General features: G+C 50.2%; 1 long non-coding RNA gene across 1 annotated transcript; it reads right to left on the bottom strand.

Annotated features, from left to right (window-relative positions):
* Window positions 1-319: 319 nt before the first annotated feature.
* LOC109029380 (uncharacterized) lies at window positions 320-5,848 on the bottom strand. Its single transcript, XR_002008440.4, has 3 exons — window positions 5,773-5,848; window positions 4,820-4,944; window positions 320-1,407 (listed from the first exon to the last, which is right to left on the bottom strand). It is a non-coding gene; the product is annotated as an uncharacterized lncRNA (long non-coding RNA).
* Between the last annotated feature and the right edge of the window lie 15,000 nt (window positions 5,849-20,848).

Here is a 20,848-nt window from a genome sequence, read left to right as displayed (position 1 = left end):
ACCTCATGTTGGTAAGCACTGGGCGCCTTTGTTTTCTGTGTTTTAAAACCCATGACCATTTTGAAACATAGGCTTAGTGGGCAAGTAGCTTGTCCCTGTTTTACAGATGGGGAAACTGAGGCCCCAGGGACCGTGCTTACTGCTACCAGTTAATGGCAGAATAGAATGAGAGCTGGTTTTCTGCTGTGCAACCTTCAGAGCCAGACTCCTCCATCAAACCTAGGGGAAGACACATTCCCCCGGGATAAAAATCAGTACAATAAGTTTTTATTGTATGATATTTAAGGCGAAATAAAGTTGAAATAATGTTGAAGCAAAATTGAGCATGAGTCAATTCTTTTAATTGAAAGACATTTAAAATACATCGCAGTTGTATAGTTCTTTAAGAAACACTGGGATGAATCTTTTGTAAAGTGGCAAACCCTTTTGTCACGCGAACAGTCACTCTTAATGTGTCTCGATGTGTAGATTTCATTTTTTCAAATATCGCGTTGCTTGAAGCAGGTCACGCCTTTACGAAGGGTCTGGAAGGGAGAGGATTTGACCGTGGGGCACCTGCATTTACAGGCTTTGCATCAATTACAAATCTTGCAAATAAAATAAATCTCCTTAAAAAAATAAGAATAACATTTGTAGCAATTTTTCTCTCCAATTTTCTTTCTTGGCATTTCAGTACGTTTATCGCTTGATCTCTATGAATCATAAATCACCCCATAATCACACAAAATGCCCCCAGGATATGTCTCCCTCAGCAGTAACCCTCTCCCTTAATGGCAGCAGCCAATTGTTGATTGTTTATTTGATCCGAGAGACACACCTCACCCAAAGGTTTTCAAAGAGCCAAGACGAAGGGCCAGCCTGGAGGTGGCTTCCTGCCCTGGCTCTGGTGGGCGCCCTGGAGCTGGGGGCTGTGGTGAGGGCGGAGGCATGTGTGGGCCCAGTCAGCCCAGCCTGGCCCCGAAACTGTAGGGTCTCAAGTGCGCTGCGGGCTCCTGCTAACTTAAAACAAATATGGTACTTACTTCCCAGATGACCTTTTACAATGGGATTCGAGAAAGCCAGCGGAGTTTTATTTGAGAATGGTTTTAATCAATTTGGAAATTGATTTTGTTGGTTTGATGTCAAGCTGTCATTTTTCAGAGACCCGAGTCTTATCTATCAGCCTGAGGCTTTGTGGCAAACCCGTTCCACAATAAAAGCAGCATTGGTCACCTGAGGAAGTGGGAGGAAGAATTGTGAGGCTTTATCTTCTCTCTTTTGATGTCGATAAGTAACGCAGGGTCCTAAAGTCCCTCGTGGAGTCTTCGAAACCCAGCTCCTTGTGTTTAAACAAGATCCAGGAGCAGTCCTTAGTGTCCCTCTCCAGTGGTCGCTGCCTCTGCTGCATGAAAGTGACATGATGAGGTCCTAGGATTTCACAGGTAAAGGGAATTCGGGTCAAACATCCCATTTTACAGGTAGAGAAATTGAGGCCTAGATGGGGAATGACATGAATTTCTAAGCTGCTAAATGATGGAGAAAAGGTTAAATGGCCTCAGACTCCTAGAACTACAGTTATGCCCTCTCCTTCCGAGGCATTCCTGCTGGTGACCTTAGACCTTGGGGAGGCTTGACAACAACCAAGCAGCAATGCCGCCCAGTCACCAGCTGCAGACAGCAATGCCACCCTAGTCACCAGCTCCAGACAGCAATGCCACCCTAGTCACCAGCTCCAGACAGCAATGCCACCCAGTCATCAGCTCCAGACAGCAATGCCACCCAGTCACCAGCTCCAGACAGCAATGTCACCCCAGTCACCAGCTCCAGACAGCAATGCCACCCAGTCACCAGCTCCAGACAGCAATGCCACCCAGTCACCAGCTCCAGGCAGCAATGCCACCCTAGTCATCAGTTCTGAGCAGCAATGCCACCCTAGTCATCAGTTCTGAGCAGCAATGCCACCCCAGTCACCAGCTCCAGACAGCAATGCCACCCAGTCATCAGCCCTGAGCAGCAACGCCACCCAGTCATCAGCTCCAGGCAGCAATGCCACCCAGTCATCAGTTCCAGACAGCAATGCCACCCAGTCACCAGCTCCAGACAGCAATGTCACCCAGTCATCAGCTCTGAGCAGCAATGCCACCCAGTCGTCAGCTCTGAGCAGCAATGCCACCCAGTCATCAGCTCCAGGCAGCAATGCCACCCAGTCACCAGCTCCAGGCAGCAATGTCACCCAGTCACCAGCTCCAGGCAGCAATGCCACCCAGTCATCAGCTCTGAGCAGCAATGCCACCCAGTCACCAGCTCCAGACAGCAATGCCACCCAGTCACCAGCTCCAGACAGCAATGCCACCCAGTCACCAGCTCTGAGCAGCAATGCCACCCAGTCATCAGCTCTGAGCAGCAATGCCACCCAGTCACCAGCTCCAGACAGCAATGCCACCCAGTCACCAGCTCCAGACAGCAATGCCACCCAGTCACCAGCTCCAGGCAGCAATACCACCCAGTCACCAGCTCCAGGCAGCAATGTCACCCAGTCACCAGCTCCAGGCAGCAATGTCACCCAGTCATCAGCTCTGAGCAGCAATGCCACCCAGTCACCAGCTCCAGACAGCAATGTCACCCAGTCACCAGCTCCAGGCAGCAATGTCACCCAGTCACCAGCTCCAGGCAGCAATGCCACCCAGTCATCAGCTCTGAGCAGCAATGCCACCCAGTCACCAGCTCCAGACAGCAATGTCACCCAGTCACCAGCTCCAGGCAGCAATGTCACCCAGTCACCAGCTCCAGACAGCAATGTCACCCAGTCATCAGCTCTGAGCAGCAATGCCACCCAGTCATCAGCTCTGAGCAGCAATGCCACCCAGTCACCAGCTCCAGGCAGCAATGCCACCCAGTCACCAGCTCCAGGCAGCAATGCCACCCAGTCATCAGCTCCAGGCAGCAATGTCACCCAGTCACCAGCTCCAGGCAGCAATGTCACCCAGTCACCAGCTCCAGGCAGCAATGTCACCCAGTCATCAGCTCTGAGCAGCAATGCCACCCAGTCACCAGCTCCAGACAGCAATGTCACCCAGTCATCAGCTCTGAGCAGCAATGCCACCCAGTCATCAGCTCTGAGCAGCAATGCCACCCAGTCACCAGCTCCAGACAGCAATGTCACCCAGTCACCAGCTCCAGGCAGCAATGTCACCCAGTCACCAGCTCCAGGCAGCAATGCCACCCAGTCATCAGCTCTGAGCAGCAATGCCACCCAGTCACCAGCTCCAGACAGCAATGCCACCCAGTCACCAGCTCCAGGCAGCAATGTCACCCAGTCACCAGCTCCAGACAGCAATGTCACCCAGTCATCAGCTCTGAGCAGCAATGCCACCCAGTCATCAGCTCTGAGCAGCAATGCCACCCAGTCACCAGCTCCAGGCAGCAATGCCACCCAGTCATCAGCTCCAGGCAGCAATGCCACCCAGTCACCAGCTCCAGGCAGCAATGTCACCCAGTCACCAGCTCCAGGCAGCAATGTCACCCAATCAGCTCTGAGCAGCAATGCCACCCAGTCACCAGCTCCAGACAGCAATGTCACCCAGTCACCAGCTCCAGGCAGCAATGTCACCCAGTCACCAGCTCCAGACAGCAATGTCACCCAGTCATCAGCTCTGAGCAGCAATGCCACCCAGTCATCAGCTCTGAGCAGCAATGCCACCCAGTCACCAGCTCCAGGCAGCAATGCCACCCAGTCACCAGCTCCAGACAGCAATGTCACCCAGTCACCAGCTCCAGGCAGCAATGTCACCCAGTCACCAGCTCCAGGCAGCAATGCCACCCAGTCATCAGCTCTGAAGCAGCAATGCCACCCAGTCACCAGCTCCAGGCAGCAATGCCACCCAGTCACCAGCTCCAGACAGCAATGTCACCCAGTCACCAGCTCCAGGCAGCAATGTCACCCAGTCACCAGCTCCAGGCAGCAATGCCACCCAGTCACCAGCTCTGAAGCAGCAATGCCACCCAGTCACCAGCTCTGAAGCAGCAATGCCACCCAGTCACCAGCTCCAGGCAGCAATGCCACCCAGTCACCAGCTCTGAAGCAGCCCCCCTAGCTACAAACTGTGTCGTTAAACTCTAACTCGTCAGTTCTCTGATGTGACCTGGGTGCCTGGAACTGTAGTATTCATGGTACTATTTACCATATGATACTGGCAGAGGGGTTGACGGACAAGACAGATGGAGCAATGGCTGGGACGGATCGTGGATCTATCACAGTCTCCAACAGGGACACAGTCTCCCAGAGCAGCCATGGGGCGGCTGGGTCTGGGCTGCCCTCCCTGCTTGTTGCCAGTGTGCCCAGGCCCCACACACCTGGCTGACAGGAGCCATCCTGCTGGCGGAACATGGTGGCCGGGGGGCTGCCCCAGCCTCTGGCAGTATGGGAAGCAGTGGGGGGCCAGCCTGTGCTATAGTCTGAATGTAGGTGCCTCTCAAATGCGTACAGTGAAACCTAAGCCCCGTGTGATGTTAACAGGTGGGGCCTCCTGAGAGGAGGCTGAGTGATGCGGGCTCCTCCCTTGTGAACAGGATCCGCGCCTTATAATGGAGGCTGAAGGGCATGCCCAGCCCCTTTTCTTCTCCCACCCCCTCCCCACGTGAGGATGCAGCCCAGAGGTGCCATCTTGGAGGCAGAGGCTGGGTCCTCACCGGCTGGGAACCAGCTGGTGTCTTCATCATGGACTTTCTGGCCTCCAGAATGATAAGAAATAAATTTATATTGTTTATAAATTACCAATTCAAAGGCATTTTGTGATAGAAACATGAATAGACTGGGACACCTGGGCTTCCTTTGTCACACCTGGTCAAAGCTGCCTGGTCAAGCTACGAATGCTGTCTCCAGCTCTCCCTTGAATCTGGAGACTGGCCTGTTTTATGTTTTCATCAGCCTCTGCCTGAATCCCTCATGAGACCTCCATCCAGAACCTTTATGGAGAAAGAATGAGGATGCTTTAAGGATCCTGTGTGACTTCTGGTGAAACAAGTATACTAGTTCACAGTAGGGCTAACAGGTCACTTGATGCTTGGACCTGTGTGGCTTCCTGCTGAAGCAAGTGTACTAGGTCACATCAGAGCTAACAGGCCACTTGCATGCTTGGATGTCTTCCTCAGAACATCCTTGAATGCTCTTTCAAAAGCATCTCCCCCTACCCCTTTGTCTTTCTCTCTGTCTCTGACTTTGCACATGAGTGTCCAAGCTCTCTTGGTGAGTAACAATGCCTGGAGATATTTGAGATCAACCATTTGTGCCTTGACCATGCCTGTAGTCAAGGCGGTGGGGCTGTGTGGGGCTGTGTGTGGCTGCATGACATGAGGGAGCTGGGGCTGGGGCTGGGGCTGGGGCTGGGGCTGGGTCTGAGGGCATTGGGCTGCTGGGATCTTGCCTCTAGATCCTGAGCATGCCAATGTCCATTCTTATTCAGCTCGTGTTAGTCAGGTGAGGACTGGGTAGCATCAAGAAAGTGTAGCCTGGAGTTTGAAACAGAACATGATGAAACTCTTCTCCCTGTTAGGATTTTATTTTATTTTATTTTATTGTACTCGAAGATCTCAAGCCAGGCAGTCACACAGTACATTGTTCGGTTTATTGACGTTTCCTTCATCAGCACCCTGACAGGAAAAAGACGACTTGATTTCCATTTGTTTTCCTTGCCAAAATAATGAAGACTGTGATGAGTGTTTGTTTAATATGCACCCCCCCACTTTTTTTGGAAGAGAAGAGCAAAGAAAGATCAAGGGAGGAGCACCCATTACCTTCATGGAACAGGAGGGGCGCGTGTATAATAGATGCGGCAGCCATGGGAACAGGAACCAGGGCACCAGGGAACCAGGGCACCAGAGAACCAGGGAACCAGGGAACCAAGGAACCAGGGAACCAGGAAACCAGAGAACCAGGGAACCAGGAAACCAGGGAACCAGGAAACCAGGGAACCAGGAAACAGTGAAACAGGAAACCAGGGAACCAGAGAACTAGGGGAACCAGGAAACCAGGGCAACAGGGAACCAGGGCACCAGAGAACCAGGGCACCAGGGTATCAGGGAACCAGAGAACCAGGGGAACCAGGAAACCAGGACACCAGGGAACCAGGGAACCAGAGAACCAGAGAACCAGGGAACCAGGGAACCAGGAAACCAGAAAACCAGGGGAACCAGGAAACCAGGGACCCAGGGAACAAGGGACCCAGAGAACCAGGGAACCAGGGGGACCAGGAAACCGGGAAACAGGGTGCTGAGGAGGCAGGAGCAGGGAGGAGGGAGGGAGAGAAGGAGAGAGGGCGTAAGGGAGGGAGGAGGAAGGATTGAAGAGAGAGAGGAAGGCAGGGAAGAGAGGGAGAGAGGGAGAGAGGGAGACAAGGAAGGAAGAAAGAAAGGAGGGAAGAAAAGTAAAGAAAGAATGAAGGAAGGTAGGGAAAGAGGGAGGGAGGAAGGAAAGAGGGAAAGAAGGAAGGGATGGAGGGAGGGAGGAAGGAAGGAAGGAAAAAAGGAAGGAAGGAAGGGAGGTGAGGGAGGAGGAAGGAATAAAGAGAAAGGAAGCCAGGGAATGAGGGGAGAGGGAGGGAGGGAGAAAGGAAAGAAGAAAGGAAGGAAAAAAGAAGGAAAGGAAAGAGGGAGGGAGAGAGGAAGGAAGGAAGAAAGGAAGGGAGGGATGGAAGGGAGGAGAGAGGAGGAAGGAATGAAGAGAGAGAGGAAGGCAGAGAAGGAGGTGAGAGAGGGAGGGAGGGAGAAAGGAAGAAAGAAGGAAGGGAAAGAGTGAGGGAGAGAGGAAGGAAGGAAGGGAAGAAGGGAAGGAAGGAAGGAAGAGGGGAAGGAGGGGGAGGAGGAAGGAATGAAGAGAGAAAGGAAGGCAGTGAAGGAGGGAGAGAGGGAGGAAGGGAGAAAGGAAAGAAGGAAGGAAGAAGGAAAGAAGAAAGGAAGGAAAAAAGGAAGGGAAAGAGGAAGGGATAGAGGAAGGAAAGAAGGAAGGAAGGAAGGGCAATTGGTACTAAATTCTTGTAGTGCCCAGGCACTCTTCCCCTAGTGGGCAGGACAGAGAGACTGTGAAAGGTGGAGATGAAGGAGAGTCATCATTTCACTCTTGAGAAAGGATGGAGCAGGCTGTGTGGAAGAGATGAGATCTGGGATAAATTGGAAAAGGTATCAAAAAATTAGGAGGGAAGAAATATTTCCAGCAAGTCTGCTACCACACTCCTCAAATTCAACTAAGAGTGGTGATTTAATGTAAGATTTATATTTTTATTAACTGGTGCTTTGTTTTCATGTTGATATTAAAAGTGCCTATCTTCTGAATTACTTTTTATTTTTAGGGAGGATAAATTTATTTTGCATTTTCCAGGCTCTTGGGAGCTGCTTCAGCACTCTAGAGTCTTTATGGATAAGATCCTGGGTCGCTGGCACCTGAGTGAATTAGTAGTGGGTTCCCTGATCTTCCCTCAGGTCAGAAAAGCTCTGCATCCAGCCCTATTAGCAGGGGCAGAAACAGACGCCAGGAGACACTGCCCACCTCCTGGGAATCGGAATCAGCCTTCACAGCACCAGGAGCCTGGGGTGGGCTGCTGTTTCTGTAAGGTTTTAAAAAGTCAGAGAGCACAGAGTTCTTCCGGAGCCTATTCTGACTCCTCCTGAGTTTTGTTCACGTGAGATAATATCCTCCTGGGAAAAAATCTTGATGGAAAGCCAAGGCCCCCCTGCCGGCCGCAAGAAACCAGAATTCGGCCTTTTCGGCGTGCACCCGGACACGGGGCTGGGATGAAGGCGCCCAGTTCATGCCCGGCCAGGGCCTGCAGGGACAATGGGGTGAGCGCAGAAACGCTGGCATGGGTGTGGGCTTGGGGAGGCGGGAGGAGGCTTACTCTGGGGTTCTCTGTATCTGTGCTGGCCACACAGATGCGCTGTGTCCGCTGAGATGTCGTCTCTCGGACAGCGGTCTGGCGCCGCCGAGCACCAACGAGCCAACGAGGAAGGACACGAGTCTCAGGTGCTTCCTTCCGAGTGTGGGTCGCTTTCTTATTTCAGCGAAAACAGAACTTCACGTTGGAAAATAACACTAATTCGGGCTGTATCCAACCGGCACGCGCAGCTAGGAAAGGCTTCCTTCCGCGGGGGCTTCACTGGTTTTCCTGATGTGCAAGCCACCTGCAAATGTGTAGAGCCCGGACTCCGTGCGACGTGTGTGTGGGACTCCACGTGTGCGGCGTGACGTCTCCGTGTAGCTCCTTGTGGCTCGTGGGCTGGCGGGGCACTGCTTATCGCCCCTTCTGTTTCACTCTGGCCATCGTTCCTGTCACGAATCTCCCCCTGCCCTTGCTCACCAGACCCCCCGGGGGACTTTGCCACTGTTCCCCGCCACCGGCCACCTGCAAAGCCTGGGTCGAAGGTGCTATGTCAGCAAGGCTGGGGCTGCGCGTTCAGCTACAAAGCCCTGAACTGGAAACTGGCTGCTCAGGGTGCAGAGGAGGACGGGAAGTGTCCTGCCAGGGACCCAGGGCTCTGGGCTGTGGCTTCCATCCCATCGCTGTGTTCTTTCCTGCTTAACTTTTGTAGGTCTGAGCCTCAGTTAGTTTATCTACAAAATGAGGAAGGTTAGGTCACATTATCTGCTAGGACTTATGGAGCAATGATGGGTGTGTTTACAATTTTAAAGTTCAAGGTGCCTGGACTTTATTTTCAGTAATTCGATGGATTTGCTTTTCAAAAATAACTAGCTTTGGTACACCACACTTAACATGCCAGATAGATGAAAAGAAAAAAAATTCTTTTACTGAATGGCCGAGTTTGAGGAAAAATAACAGAATTTATCAGAGTCAGAAACACGTTGAGAAAATAAAGGTGTGCATTTTAACTGGGACTCTTCCCCGAGGTATCTGCTGGCACCCGTGGTCCTGGTCATCTGACTTTCAGCGGACCTCACTCTCGAAGGAGATGGAGCCTGAGGCCTGTGCGGGGCGGCCAGGGCACAGTACCCGAATCAGTGGAACAGAAACTTCTGCCCACTGATGGTGGCCCCAGCCTTGGCTCTGAGAGCAGTGCAAGTAAAGTCTTCCCTCAGAATTCCCAGCCATAAGCCTGTGCTCACGGGCTTTGAGGTCCAAATGGACACTAAATATATGATTTTTAAGAAAGACAAAAATTTAACTTGAAGCATCTCAGAATTGATAGTACTCCTGAGTTCTTGGAAGAAACAAAATAAAATCCTCCTTGAAGAAACTCACTTTAAGTCCTCAAAGAATTATGAAAGATAAAATACCAAGACACATGGGCTCATAATCAAAACAAAGAAACACACAGGAAATAAGACGTGAGGCAAAAAGTCAACTGCAAAGAACTGAAGATACAGAAAGCATTAGATACAGAACAGAAAAGAAGAATGTTTAACACATTGAAGGAAATACACGAGGATATTAAAAGTCTGAGAAAGCAGCATAAGGTTGTCAAAATTGACCAGGAAGATTTCAAAACCACTCAAAAGCCCTAGAATTTTTTAATATATATATGAAATTAGACTCAACAGAAAGGGTAAGCAGCGCATTTGATACAACTGCAGAGAGAATGAAGGAGCTGGAAGATAAAGTTGAAGAAATTATTCAGAATGCAGTTCTGGAAGAAAAAAGAGAAAAATAGGAAATAAATATTAAGAGGCTTTAAGGATCAAGTGAGGATGATTGCCACATTTATGATGATAATTACAGAATAGTTACAGGAACAAGTGGAGACAGATGGGGAATTTTCCAGAATAGACAAAATATATCCATCCTAAGAGCTGGGAAGCTCCCCAAATTATGGATTTTTTATAGATATAGAGAATCAAATTTTAAAATTTATCTGGAAAGTCAAAGAAAATAGAATGGCCAAATCATGTTTGAAAAAGATGAGTAAAGTTGGAGGAATCACACTACTCAATTTTAAGACATTGTAAAGATGTGGTGATGAAGGAAGTATGCTATCACAGAAAGGATGCCGTCACAGAAAGGATGCCGTCACAGAAAGGATGCCGTCACAGAAAGGATGCCGTCACAGAAAGGATGCCGTCACCGAAAGGATGCCGTCACCGAAAGGATGCCGTCACCGAAAGGATGCCGTCACCGAAAGGATGCCGTCACCGAAAGGATGCCGTCACAGAAAGGATGCCGTCACAGAAAGGATGCCGTCACAGAAAGGATGCCTTCACAGAAAGGATGCCGTCACAGAAAGGATGCTATCACAGAAAGGATATCTATATGTGCCGTCACAGAAAGGATGCCCACCGGAGAGTCTAGAAATAAACTCACACAAACATGACCATTTGGGTTTTTACACTGTTACAAAGGCAATTCAAAGAAGAAAAGATGTCTTTTCGACAAATTGTGTCGGAACAATTGGATAACCATATGCAAAAAGTTAAATTAAAAAGAGCTTTGACTTGACACTCACAGCTTATACAAAATGGAAACAGATCTTAGGACTAAATGTAAAACACAAAACTATAAAATGTTTAGAAAAAAGTGTAGAAGAAATTCTTTGTGACCTGGGATTAGTCAAAGAACTGGTAGATATGACTCCAAAAGCATACTTCATCAATCAAATGAAATAATTATTGGACTTAATCAAAAGTAAAATTTTCTCCTTTGCAAGAGACACTGCTGAGTAGACTTAAAAGGTAACCTATAGACTGAGAGAAAATATTTGCAAGTCACATATCTGATAAAAGACTGTTATCCAGAGTCTATAAAGAACTCTGAAAACTCAACAGTAGGAAATAAGCAACCAGTATAAAAGTAGGCAACAGACGTGTCGCCAAAGAGAATATATGGAAAGCACCTTAGCACGTGAAAAGATATTCAGCATCATTAGTCCTTTTGGAGATGCAACTTAAAGCCACTGCGAGATACAACTGCATGCCTATGAGCAGGCCTGCAATAAAACAGGTTCCAAACACTCAGTGTTGGCAAGGATGGGGAGCATCTGGAGCACTGGTGCGTTACGGATGGAAATAAAAAACGCTACAGATGCCCTGAAGACTGGTCCCTCCTGACAAAGTTAGCCACATGACCTGCAAATCAAAAAGAAATAAACACGATAGAAATGGAAAAAAAACATGAACAAGTGTTTCACAGAAGACATGAATAGAAACATGAATAGCAAAAGGAGAAGAAAAGAAAGAAAGAAAGAAGATAATCTCTTTAGCAATCAGAAAAATATGAATTAACCTTTCTCCTGTTTACAAAGAAAAAAGTGCAGCTTACTGCCAGTGCTCATTTGCTTTTACATAAACACGCTCTTTGAGGCTGAAGCAAATCTGACTGATTTTCAATATGAAAATCAAATAGAAAAACTGTTTTTGGAATTATTTCTAAACAAAACTAACATCAGAATAATCTGAATCATGAGAATCATTTATTTCGGAAGACTTGGATTCATCAAACCAATCTTTGGCCAACAACCGTTTAAGAAGAGTGTTAACATCACATGTAGGAATGCTACATTTTCTAGGATTTGACATTTTCAGCAATCAAGAATTATTATATTTTGCAAAGGGAAATACCACTACTAAAAACATAATGGTGGCAAAAGTGTCTTGGGGTAAATGCTGCAACCGCAAGTACCACCAGCGAGTATTATTGGGGCAAATGGGAAAAGAGAGATAATAATTCATAGGTATCTGATTAACAAAATTAAACAACCTGACAATAAACAATGTGAGGATACAGAGTAAGTGGAATTCTCACAACCTCATGTCATGAGAATTCAGTAGTAAAAGTCGCTTTTGAAAGCCACTTGGTATTATCCACTCTACTGGGTTGAATAATGTCCCTCCAAAAAATACGTGTGTCTTAACCCCTAGTAACTATGAATGTGACCTTATTCACAAAAGATTCACAAAAGGATCTTTGCGGATGAGTCCAGTTAAAGATCTTGAGATGAAATCATCCTGGATTTGGAGTCCTGAATCCAATGACCAGTGCCCTTAGGAGGACAGGACACAGTGACACAAGGGAGAAGCCATGTAAAGATGGAGGCAGAGGTTGCAGTGATGCAGCCACCAGCCAAGGGATGCTTGGAGCCACCAAAAGCTGGAAAAGGCAAGGAAGGATTCTCCTTTGGAGCCTTCAGAGGGAGCACAGCTGCTGACAGCTTAATTTCTGACTCTGTATCTAGAACTGAGAAACAACACATTTCTGTTCTTGGGAGCTACCTACTCTGTGACGATTTGTTATGGCTGCCCCCAGGAAACTACACCTCTACTCACGCTGAAGATTTTTGCATTCCTAATAATACAGTGATTCTACTTTTAGGTAAAGTCCCATTTTGAAGAACACTGACTATTTTTTCTTTTTTTTTTTTTTTAACTGTGTTCCACTGTGTATTGGCTTTGCTATAAAGAACCATCTGAGACTGGGTAATTTATAAAGAAAAGAGGTTTAATTGGCTCATGGCTCTGTGAGCTGTACAGGCTTCGGCTTCTGGGGAGGCCTCAGGAAACTTATAGTCATGGTGGAAGGCAAAGGGGAAGCAGGCATGTCTTCACATGTCTAGCAGCAGAGAGAGAGCAAGCGGGTGGGGAGGTGCTACACCCTTTAAACAAGGAGATCTCGGAAGAACTCACTCACTGTCACAAGAACAGCAAGGGGGACGTCCACCCCATGATCCAGTCACCTCCCACCAGTTCCCTCCTCCAACACTGGGAATTAAATTCAACATGAGATTTGGGTGAGGACACAGATCCAAACCATATCACACCGTAAGAAATCATTTCACATTACAATTCAGTACTGAGATATATACAATGTATTACAAATGCATTGAAGAAAAATTAGAAAACAAATGTCATTCATAATTTTACCATCCAAAGATGACCAGTATTGATGTATTTTCCTATGGTCTTTTGCAGACATGCCCACCTACCCACAGGATGGGTTCCTACATCCCATTCGTGACCTGCCTTTGTCCCCTAATAAATTATCGTAAACATTTTCTTACCAATAACATGTCTATGATTGTATTTCATTGTATGGACATTTTAAAAATTTCTTTCTTCATTTTTGCTCTTAAAAATAACTTTGATAAATATCGCGCCAATATCTTTTTGAGCTTGTCTTTTTATCCTTACCTTTGTTGACAGATGGCCACAGGACGGCTGCCTCAGCTCCAAACAGCAACATCTGAAGGAGAAAGGTAGGAGACAGGTGCAGAAGGAAGCGTTCTCTCTGGGAAGATACTCCTTTTCATCTGGGAAAAAGATTTTCCATAGCATCCCCTGGCCAAGTTTCTCCTGCACTTTATGGCAAGAGTTGGGCACACAGGCACACACGGCCTAACCTACTGGCATGGAAAGGGAGCCCCATGGCTGTTTCTGAGCAACCACGGTTTATCCCCCGGCTTGAGGCAGGAACTGGCCTCCTCTGAGGTTGGGGACTTTTCAGCCAGTATCTGAGCAAAACTGAGGCTGCACTAGCAGAGAAGACCTGAGAGAAATGGCTGCTGGGCAGGCAACAACACTGTCTGGGTAGTGGTGCATGACCTGGCGGCTTGCAAGCTCCTTCCTCCTCACTTAGTGGTCTTCACTCAAAGGAAAACATCTTTCCAAGTTTAAATTGTATTAAAGGTCTCCTTCCTCTCTCCTAGTCAACAGTAATGCTCTTACCCAATCCATTCCAAGTTTAAATTGTATGAAAGGTCTCCTTCCTCTCTCCTAGTCTATAGCAATGCTCTTACCCAATCCATTCCAAGTTTAAATTGTATTAAAGGTCTCCTTCCTCTCTCCTAGGCTACAGTAACGCTCTTACCCAATCCATTCCAAGTTTAAATTGTATGAAAGGTCTCCTTCCTCTCTCCCAGTCTATAGCAACGCTCTTACCCAATCCATTCCAAGTTTAAATTGTATGAAAGGTCTCCTTCCTCTATCCCAGTCTATAGCAACGCTCACACCCAATCCTGAGTCCCAGGTGTTTTACCATTCTCCGGCATGATCAGCCAGTTGCCTGGTAGCCAGCTGGTTACACTGGACCACTTCCATTGTGGACAGGGCAGTGCTTTGTTATTACTGGAATTGACACTTACTCCAGATACGGATTTGCCTTCCCTGCATGCAATGCTTCTGCCAAAACGACTATCCGAGGACTTACAGAATGCCTTTCCCACTGTCATGGTATTCTACACAGCATTGCTTTTGACCAAGGAACTCACCTTGTAGGAAAGAAGGGCTGCAATGGGCCCACGCTCACGGATTCCCCGGTCTTACCATGTTCCCACCGTCCTGGAGTGGCTGGCTTCATGGAACAGAGGAATGGCCTTTTGAAGACTCAGTTACCATGCCAGCCAGGTGGCAGCCCCTTGCAGGGCTGGGGCAAGGTTCTTCCCAAGGTGCTTTAAATCCGCATCGGATTTTATGTGGTGCTCTCCCTCCTGGCCGGGATTCACGGGCCCAGGAATCAACGGGGTGGAAACGAGAGTGGCACCACTCAGTGTTACCCCTAGTGACCCACTGGCAACATTTTTGTTTCCTGTCCCCAAGACCCCTGCTGGCCAACAGGTGTCAGTTCCCAAGGGAGAAATGCTTCCACCAGGAGACACAGCAGTGATTCCATTGAACTGAAAGTGAGGCCTGCCACTTGGCAGCCTTGGACTCCCTGTGCCACAGAACCAGCATGCGAAGATGGGGGTGATTGTACCGGCTGGGGCGACTCTCATGTACAGGCCTCCCTCATTTCTGCTGCAGGACATCCAGGATAAGCCTGGACATCACCCAGACATTCATCTTCTGGGGAAAGGGAGCATGTTTTCAGTTGAGTGCAGCATACTTGTGTTTCGGGCAGCAGTGTGACTTTGCTGCTGTCTTGATCTGGAGACGAGTATAAGACTCAGGCAATGTGGAGGGTGGCAGGTCCAAGAGTAGACTGAGACAGTCAGGCTTGGGAGTCCCCTGGCCAGGCCACCATGCTCGGTTATGCGGTGCTGCCGTGAACGTATTCTGTAAATGAGATGAACACCCCCCATTACCCTGTCGTAGAGGAGATCATCCTGCATAACCTCGTCGGGGTGGGGAGGCTGACTGGTCAGCAGAAAGGTCTGGAGAGGGGAGCCGAGGTCCCCCTGCAGAGGAGGAAACTCCTGGGAAGGGCCTGATCCTGCCTCAGTTTCCAGCTGCCCAGAAAATCAGACTTACCCACTAGGCCCCAAAACTGTGCAGGACGGGTTCTTCACACTCCCCTCCCCTCTCTCTGTCTCCCTTGAGATATATCTGGATATAGACTTGGTTTTATTTCCCTGGGGAAATCTGATCGATACAGGTACTACATTCGGCGTCCAGTCCATGACTCAGGGAGTCAATTCTCCGTCCCTTCTCTCTCCTTCCATCTGAGGCCAAACGCATTCACTTCACGCTCTTGGAATGTTTTCATGTAAAAAGAGTGCCATATCAGGATTAATACTTTTATGTATATAAACTAGTCATATATAGAGAAAATAACACTTCAGGATCAGATACAGCTGCCTGAACTCCGTGGCTAAGTTAAGCCCCACACTGTACGGCATCTGCCATGCCTCACACCACAGGCCACGCTGGACCCCAGGGCTTTGGTATAGGAGGATGTCGTCTGCCTCCACAGTGAGCCGTGGCCCACCCTAGGTTTCAGAGCAGAGAAATCGCCCTGACAACTATGCAGCTTCTGACACCCAATTCTGTGGAAGATCCAATCACAGGGATCCTGCCAATTGAGGAATGATGGGAAGTCTCTGCTCCAGGTTACTCGCGCCTGGTACAAAACAGATGCTCAGTACATGGTGGCCATCACACTAGCAGCAGGTGCTGTAGGGCACCAACACCTCAGAGACAGGGGATGGAAAACATACTATGTATTAAGAGGTCACAGATTTTGCAAGACTCTCCTTATCAAATTTCTGTTGAAACTGTCAGCATGACTGTTTTAGACCATTTGTGCTGCGATAACCAAACACTATAGACTGGGTAATTTATACACAATAGAAACTTATTGTCATAGCTCTGGAGGCTGGGATGTCCAAGATCAAGACACCAGCAGGTTCCAAGTCTGTGAGGACATGGTTTTGTATTTCCAGGATGGCACCTTCAATGCTGTATCCTCACATGACCAAAGGGCTGGATTGGTGGTCCCTCGAAGTTGTCTGTTAAATTTATTTATTTATAGCATCGTGGAGTCACCAAGAGAGTGAGGCTGGAGCTCCACCCTCTCTGTGGGTTTGTTGTCGCGGGGTACAGCTTTCTCACGGACTGGATCAAAGACTCACCACACTTTAAAAAAAAAAGAGGGAAAGGCAAAAATTGGGCAAAAATTCCAGATACGTTGACACCTGGGGGCTGGAGCAGCTCCACCTACATCCTCCACAGCTGGTGGCCTCAGCTTCTCCTGACAAATGCTTCATTCACTCTAGTGGCTGTGGCCCCCCAGGGCTGCCACATGCCTGAAGCTGAGCCATGGAGAGCCCGTCTCTGCAGCAGAACCCGCAGCAGTGGGCGCAGGGGAGCCAGTGACACTCAGACCTGGGGCCACGCAGGAATGGGCCAAGCTAGCTCCCTCCAGCCCTTTTATAAAGTTACTAGTCCCATTCATGAGGGCAGAACCCTCAGGGCCTACCACCTCCTAAAGGCCCCACCTCTTACTACTGCCGCACTGGGGATGAAGTTTCAACGTGAATTTTGGAGGAGACACAAACATTCAAACCATAACAGCAGCTTAGAAAAAAATACTACAACTGGACCTCCGTGCTCAAGAGCCCAAGGCGCTTCTCATAAGTATTGTCATAATAATGTCCAATACTTGTGTATCTCATAATGGTTTACAAAACCTTTTCACATAGTCTCACTTAATTTTCACAAATACCTAAAATAGAAAATTACACTCCAATTGATTATATTTGTTATCCATTTCTGTGGGTCAGGAACAGGGATGGGGTACAGCACAGATGGCTCCACCCTGCTCCCTGAAGTCTGGGCTTCAGCAGGACGACAGGAAGCTTGGGGGCTGGACCCCCCCAAAGGCTCATCCACCCACAGGCCTGGCGGGGGGTGATAGCTGCCAGCTAGGACTGCAGCTGGGGCTGTCACTAGGATGTTACACGTGGCATCCCCCTGTGGTCAAGACTTCCTTACAACATGGTGGCTGAGTTCCAAAGGTGAACGTTGGGAGAGACATGGTGAGACAGAGAGACAGAGACAGAGGGTACGAGGCGGCACTGTGGTCATGGGGAGGGAAAGAGAGAGTGCACGTGCCAGGCAGGGGTCCACACATTTCGTGACCTAGATTGGCAGTCCATTGGTTGGGGCAGTAAGGAGCCCCTCAGTGGGAGGGGAGCCCCTCAGTGGGAGGGGCATTGTGGGAGACCATGTGGTAGCCATCATTGGAAAATGCAACCTGTCACATTCATAAATTAGGAAAATAAAGCTTTTGATGTTAAGTGACTTGCCAGGGTCACGCGGCTGAGACGTGTCAGGATGAGACGGGATTTCCGGCACCAGGACGACCGGTTGTCAGGCTATTCCATGTCCACCGGGCATTGCGCCCTCTGAGAGTGGCTGTTGGCCTCCTTTGGGTGTTTCCCTCCTCTGCCCTTCGACACTACGGCCTGCACCCCATCACCCCATCTCCTTCCTCATCATCAGGGGCTGCCTCTATTGTTGAGTTAAAGGTGCGTGAAAGCCAGGTGGAAGCTGTCACCAGCTGCACAGGCTTCTAATGTGCAGGTCTGAAGCAGGACCTAGGAGCCCACCTGGGTGGAGATCCTGGCTGTCACCTTCCGGTTGGATGACACGGGGCATATTTTTTGAGCCCTCATGGCTCTGGTTCATCACTGAAAACTGGAGAAGATTTCATGAGTTTATTGTGAGAATGAAATGAGTTAATATACGCAGAGTCCTTAGGACAGCGCCTGGTGCGTGGTAAGTGGCATTATTATGATTTTATTACCATTAATTATTACACTCTCTCCTTATACATGTTTCGATCAACTCCCAGGGGCTTCCCTCATGTTCCACAAGCTCTGTGTTGTAACTGCTGAACGAGTTTACAGCCACGGACTTTCAGGGACCTCAACAGCCCAAGCAGGCCTCGTTTACCTCAGTGTTTTCTCTCTCCGGTGAAAGCCCAGGTGGGCAGTGAGTCTGGTGTGGCACAGCAGGGAGAAAAGAAGCCCACCCACTCCTGCAACAGCAAGGCCAGCGCTGGGGTCTCCGGCCTGAGCCTGGGGGCCTGGGCTTCAGTTGTTTCTGTGACCTGAGTGTGCAGGTCACCTGGGCTCTGTGCTCCGTCTCTGCCTGGCGAGGCTGGCGTGGTCCCGGGCCTGAGTGTCACTGGCTCCCCTGTACCCACTGCTGCTGGTTCTGCTGCAGAGATGGGCTCTCCATGCCTCAGTTTCAGGCACGTGGCAGCCCCCGGGGGCACAGCTGCCAGAGTGAATGAAGCATTTTTCAGGAGAAGCCGAGGCCACCAGCTGTGGAGGGCGTCCCGTGGAGCTGCGCCAACCCCCAGGAGTCAACGTATCTGAAATTTTTTGCCCTTCCCCTTCTCCTTCTCCTTCTTCTTCTTCTTTCTTCTTCCTTTTTTTAAGTGTGGTGAGTCTTTGATCCACTCTGTGAGAAAGCTGCGCTCCGTGACGACAAACCTGCAGAGACGGTGGAGCTCCAGCCTCGCTTTCTTGGTGACTCCGCGATGCTAAAAATAAACAAATTTAACAGACGCCTTCGAGGGGCCACCAACCCAGCCGCACACTGAGTCGGCACGAGTGTGTGCCAGGCAACGCGCTCAGCTCTGCGGGGCTGCGTCACCAGCTGCGCTGCGTCTCCCCCACTTTCATATACTGCAGCCCTCATCCCTAGGACCTCCCAATGGGACCGCATTTGGCAGTGGGGTCTTAGAGATCGTTGGGGAAAATGAAGCCCTACGGGCTGGCCCTTATCCGGTAGGACCAGTATCCTTACAGGAAGAAGAGGTCAGGACACAGACACACACAGGGACGGCCGGGCGAGGACACAGGCAGAGGGCAGCGTCCAGAAGCCCAGGAGAGGAGCCTCCGGAGGAACCAGCCCTGCTCACACCTTGGTCTTAGACTTCCGGCCTCCAGAACCACAAGGAAGTAAGCTTCTGTGGTTTAAGCCACCCGGTCGGCAGAATTTTGTTATGGCAGGTTGTAACAAGTCTTTCTGAAAAATACAAGCATTTCAGGCAGAGGCCCTTCACAGCCTGTTACGCAACCACTCAAAGTGCACACCTTGTCTTTTGCAATTTCTTCAGAATTGGCTATGTCACTGGCACTCACGCCTAGGCCGTCCCGAGGGGCCAGCCCCGGGCACGGTCTCCCTTTCCCTGGGTGTGGGAACTGCCGGTGTGGGAACTGGCTGCTGGTGTGGGAACTGGCTGCTGGCGTGGGAAATGGCTGCTGGTGTGGGAATGGCTGCTTGTCCCAGTGGTGCCCACCTGTGGCCACACTTCAAGGCCACCGGGGCCTGGAGATGTCACTAAGGATTGACCCGGAGACGCCGACCTCAGGGACCTGGGAGGCTGCACACTGGCCGTGTTGGAAGTGACCCTCATGTCACCCAGGTCAAGTGCCACGGGCCCCATACATCCTCTTCTTCCCTGTCTCCCAGCTGCAGGCCCAGACTGGACGGCTTTGGCTAAGGAACCAACGCAGGTGGAGAAGGAGGCTGACGATGGAGCCCAGGCACTCCAGCCTTGAAGGAGGAGAACCCGACGCTGAGCCTGCATGGCAGCCGTGCGGGGGGACTTCGGGGGGTTTCCTCTTTGCTTCCATCCAAAGAAAGTGCCCCACGTTTGAAAGCCTCTGTGCTGAATGCTCCCAACGCCCTCTGATTCCATCTAGGTCGTCCCTACCACCAAGGCAGGTGTGTGAATTCACCCGCACAGCTCACCGTCCTGGGAGGGTGACGCTGGAGGAGGGACGTCCCTACCACCAAGGCAGGTGTGTGAATTCACCCGCACGGCTCACCGTCCTGGGAGGGTGACGCTGGAGGAGGGACGTCCCTACCACCAAGGCAGGTGTGTGAATTCACCCGCACAGCTCACCGTCCTGGGAGGGTGACGCTGGAGGAGGGACGTCCCTACCACCAAGGCAGGTGTGTGAATTCACCCGCACAGCTCACCGTCCTGGGAGGGTGACGCTGGAGGAGGGACGTCCCTACCACCAAGGCAGGTGTGTGAATTCACCCGCACAGCTCACCGTCCTGGGAGGGTGACGCTGGAGGAGGGACGTCCCTACCATCAAGGCAGGTGTGTGAATTCACCCGCACAGTTCACCGTCCTGGGAGGGTGACGCTGGAGTAGGGATGTCCCTGCAGGGTCTCTTCAGCATCTGCCCTTCTCCACCACATAAGTTCGTCAGTGAGGGGGAGTCACGCAGCTGGGAGCACGGAGTGCAGGGCGCAGGCCTCTTGCCCGGGGCCAGGCTCCCTCTGCCTCATTGCCACTAAGAGGCTGCCCTTTCTGGCCTGGACATCTCCTGGGACTGTGGGCCCTCCCAGCCCTGGGCAGTCTGGACAGGACGGACTGTGCTTCTCATGGGGCAGCGCTTCCTCCACTGCAGACGCTGCCACCTGCCCCCTCCTTCCCTGCTGGAAGCCTCTGGTCTCCAGGCCTCTCCTGGCTGTCTCTGGCCCTTGCCTCATTCACACCCAGCTGTGAGCATACCTGCTGGCTCAGCCCAGAGCCCCTGTCTTCTCAGCTTTGCACCCCACCTCCTGAATTTGGTTTTCAGCTGGATTTCCTTAGGCTCAGGACTTAGCCAGGACTTGTGGACTCTCCTGCATATTTCTAGTACATGCACCTGCACAGGTTCGGGCCCTCTGCCCACGAAGAGTGAATGAGAC

This window comes from Gorilla gorilla, chromosome 14 (genome assembly GCF_029281585.2).
Source record: "Gorilla gorilla gorilla isolate KB3781 chromosome 14, NHGRI_mGorGor1-v2.1_pri, whole genome shotgun sequence".
Taxonomy (NCBI): Eukaryota; Metazoa; Chordata; class Mammalia; order Primates; family Hominidae; genus Gorilla; species Gorilla gorilla.
This window is presented reverse-complemented; position numbering and strand designations above follow the sequence as displayed.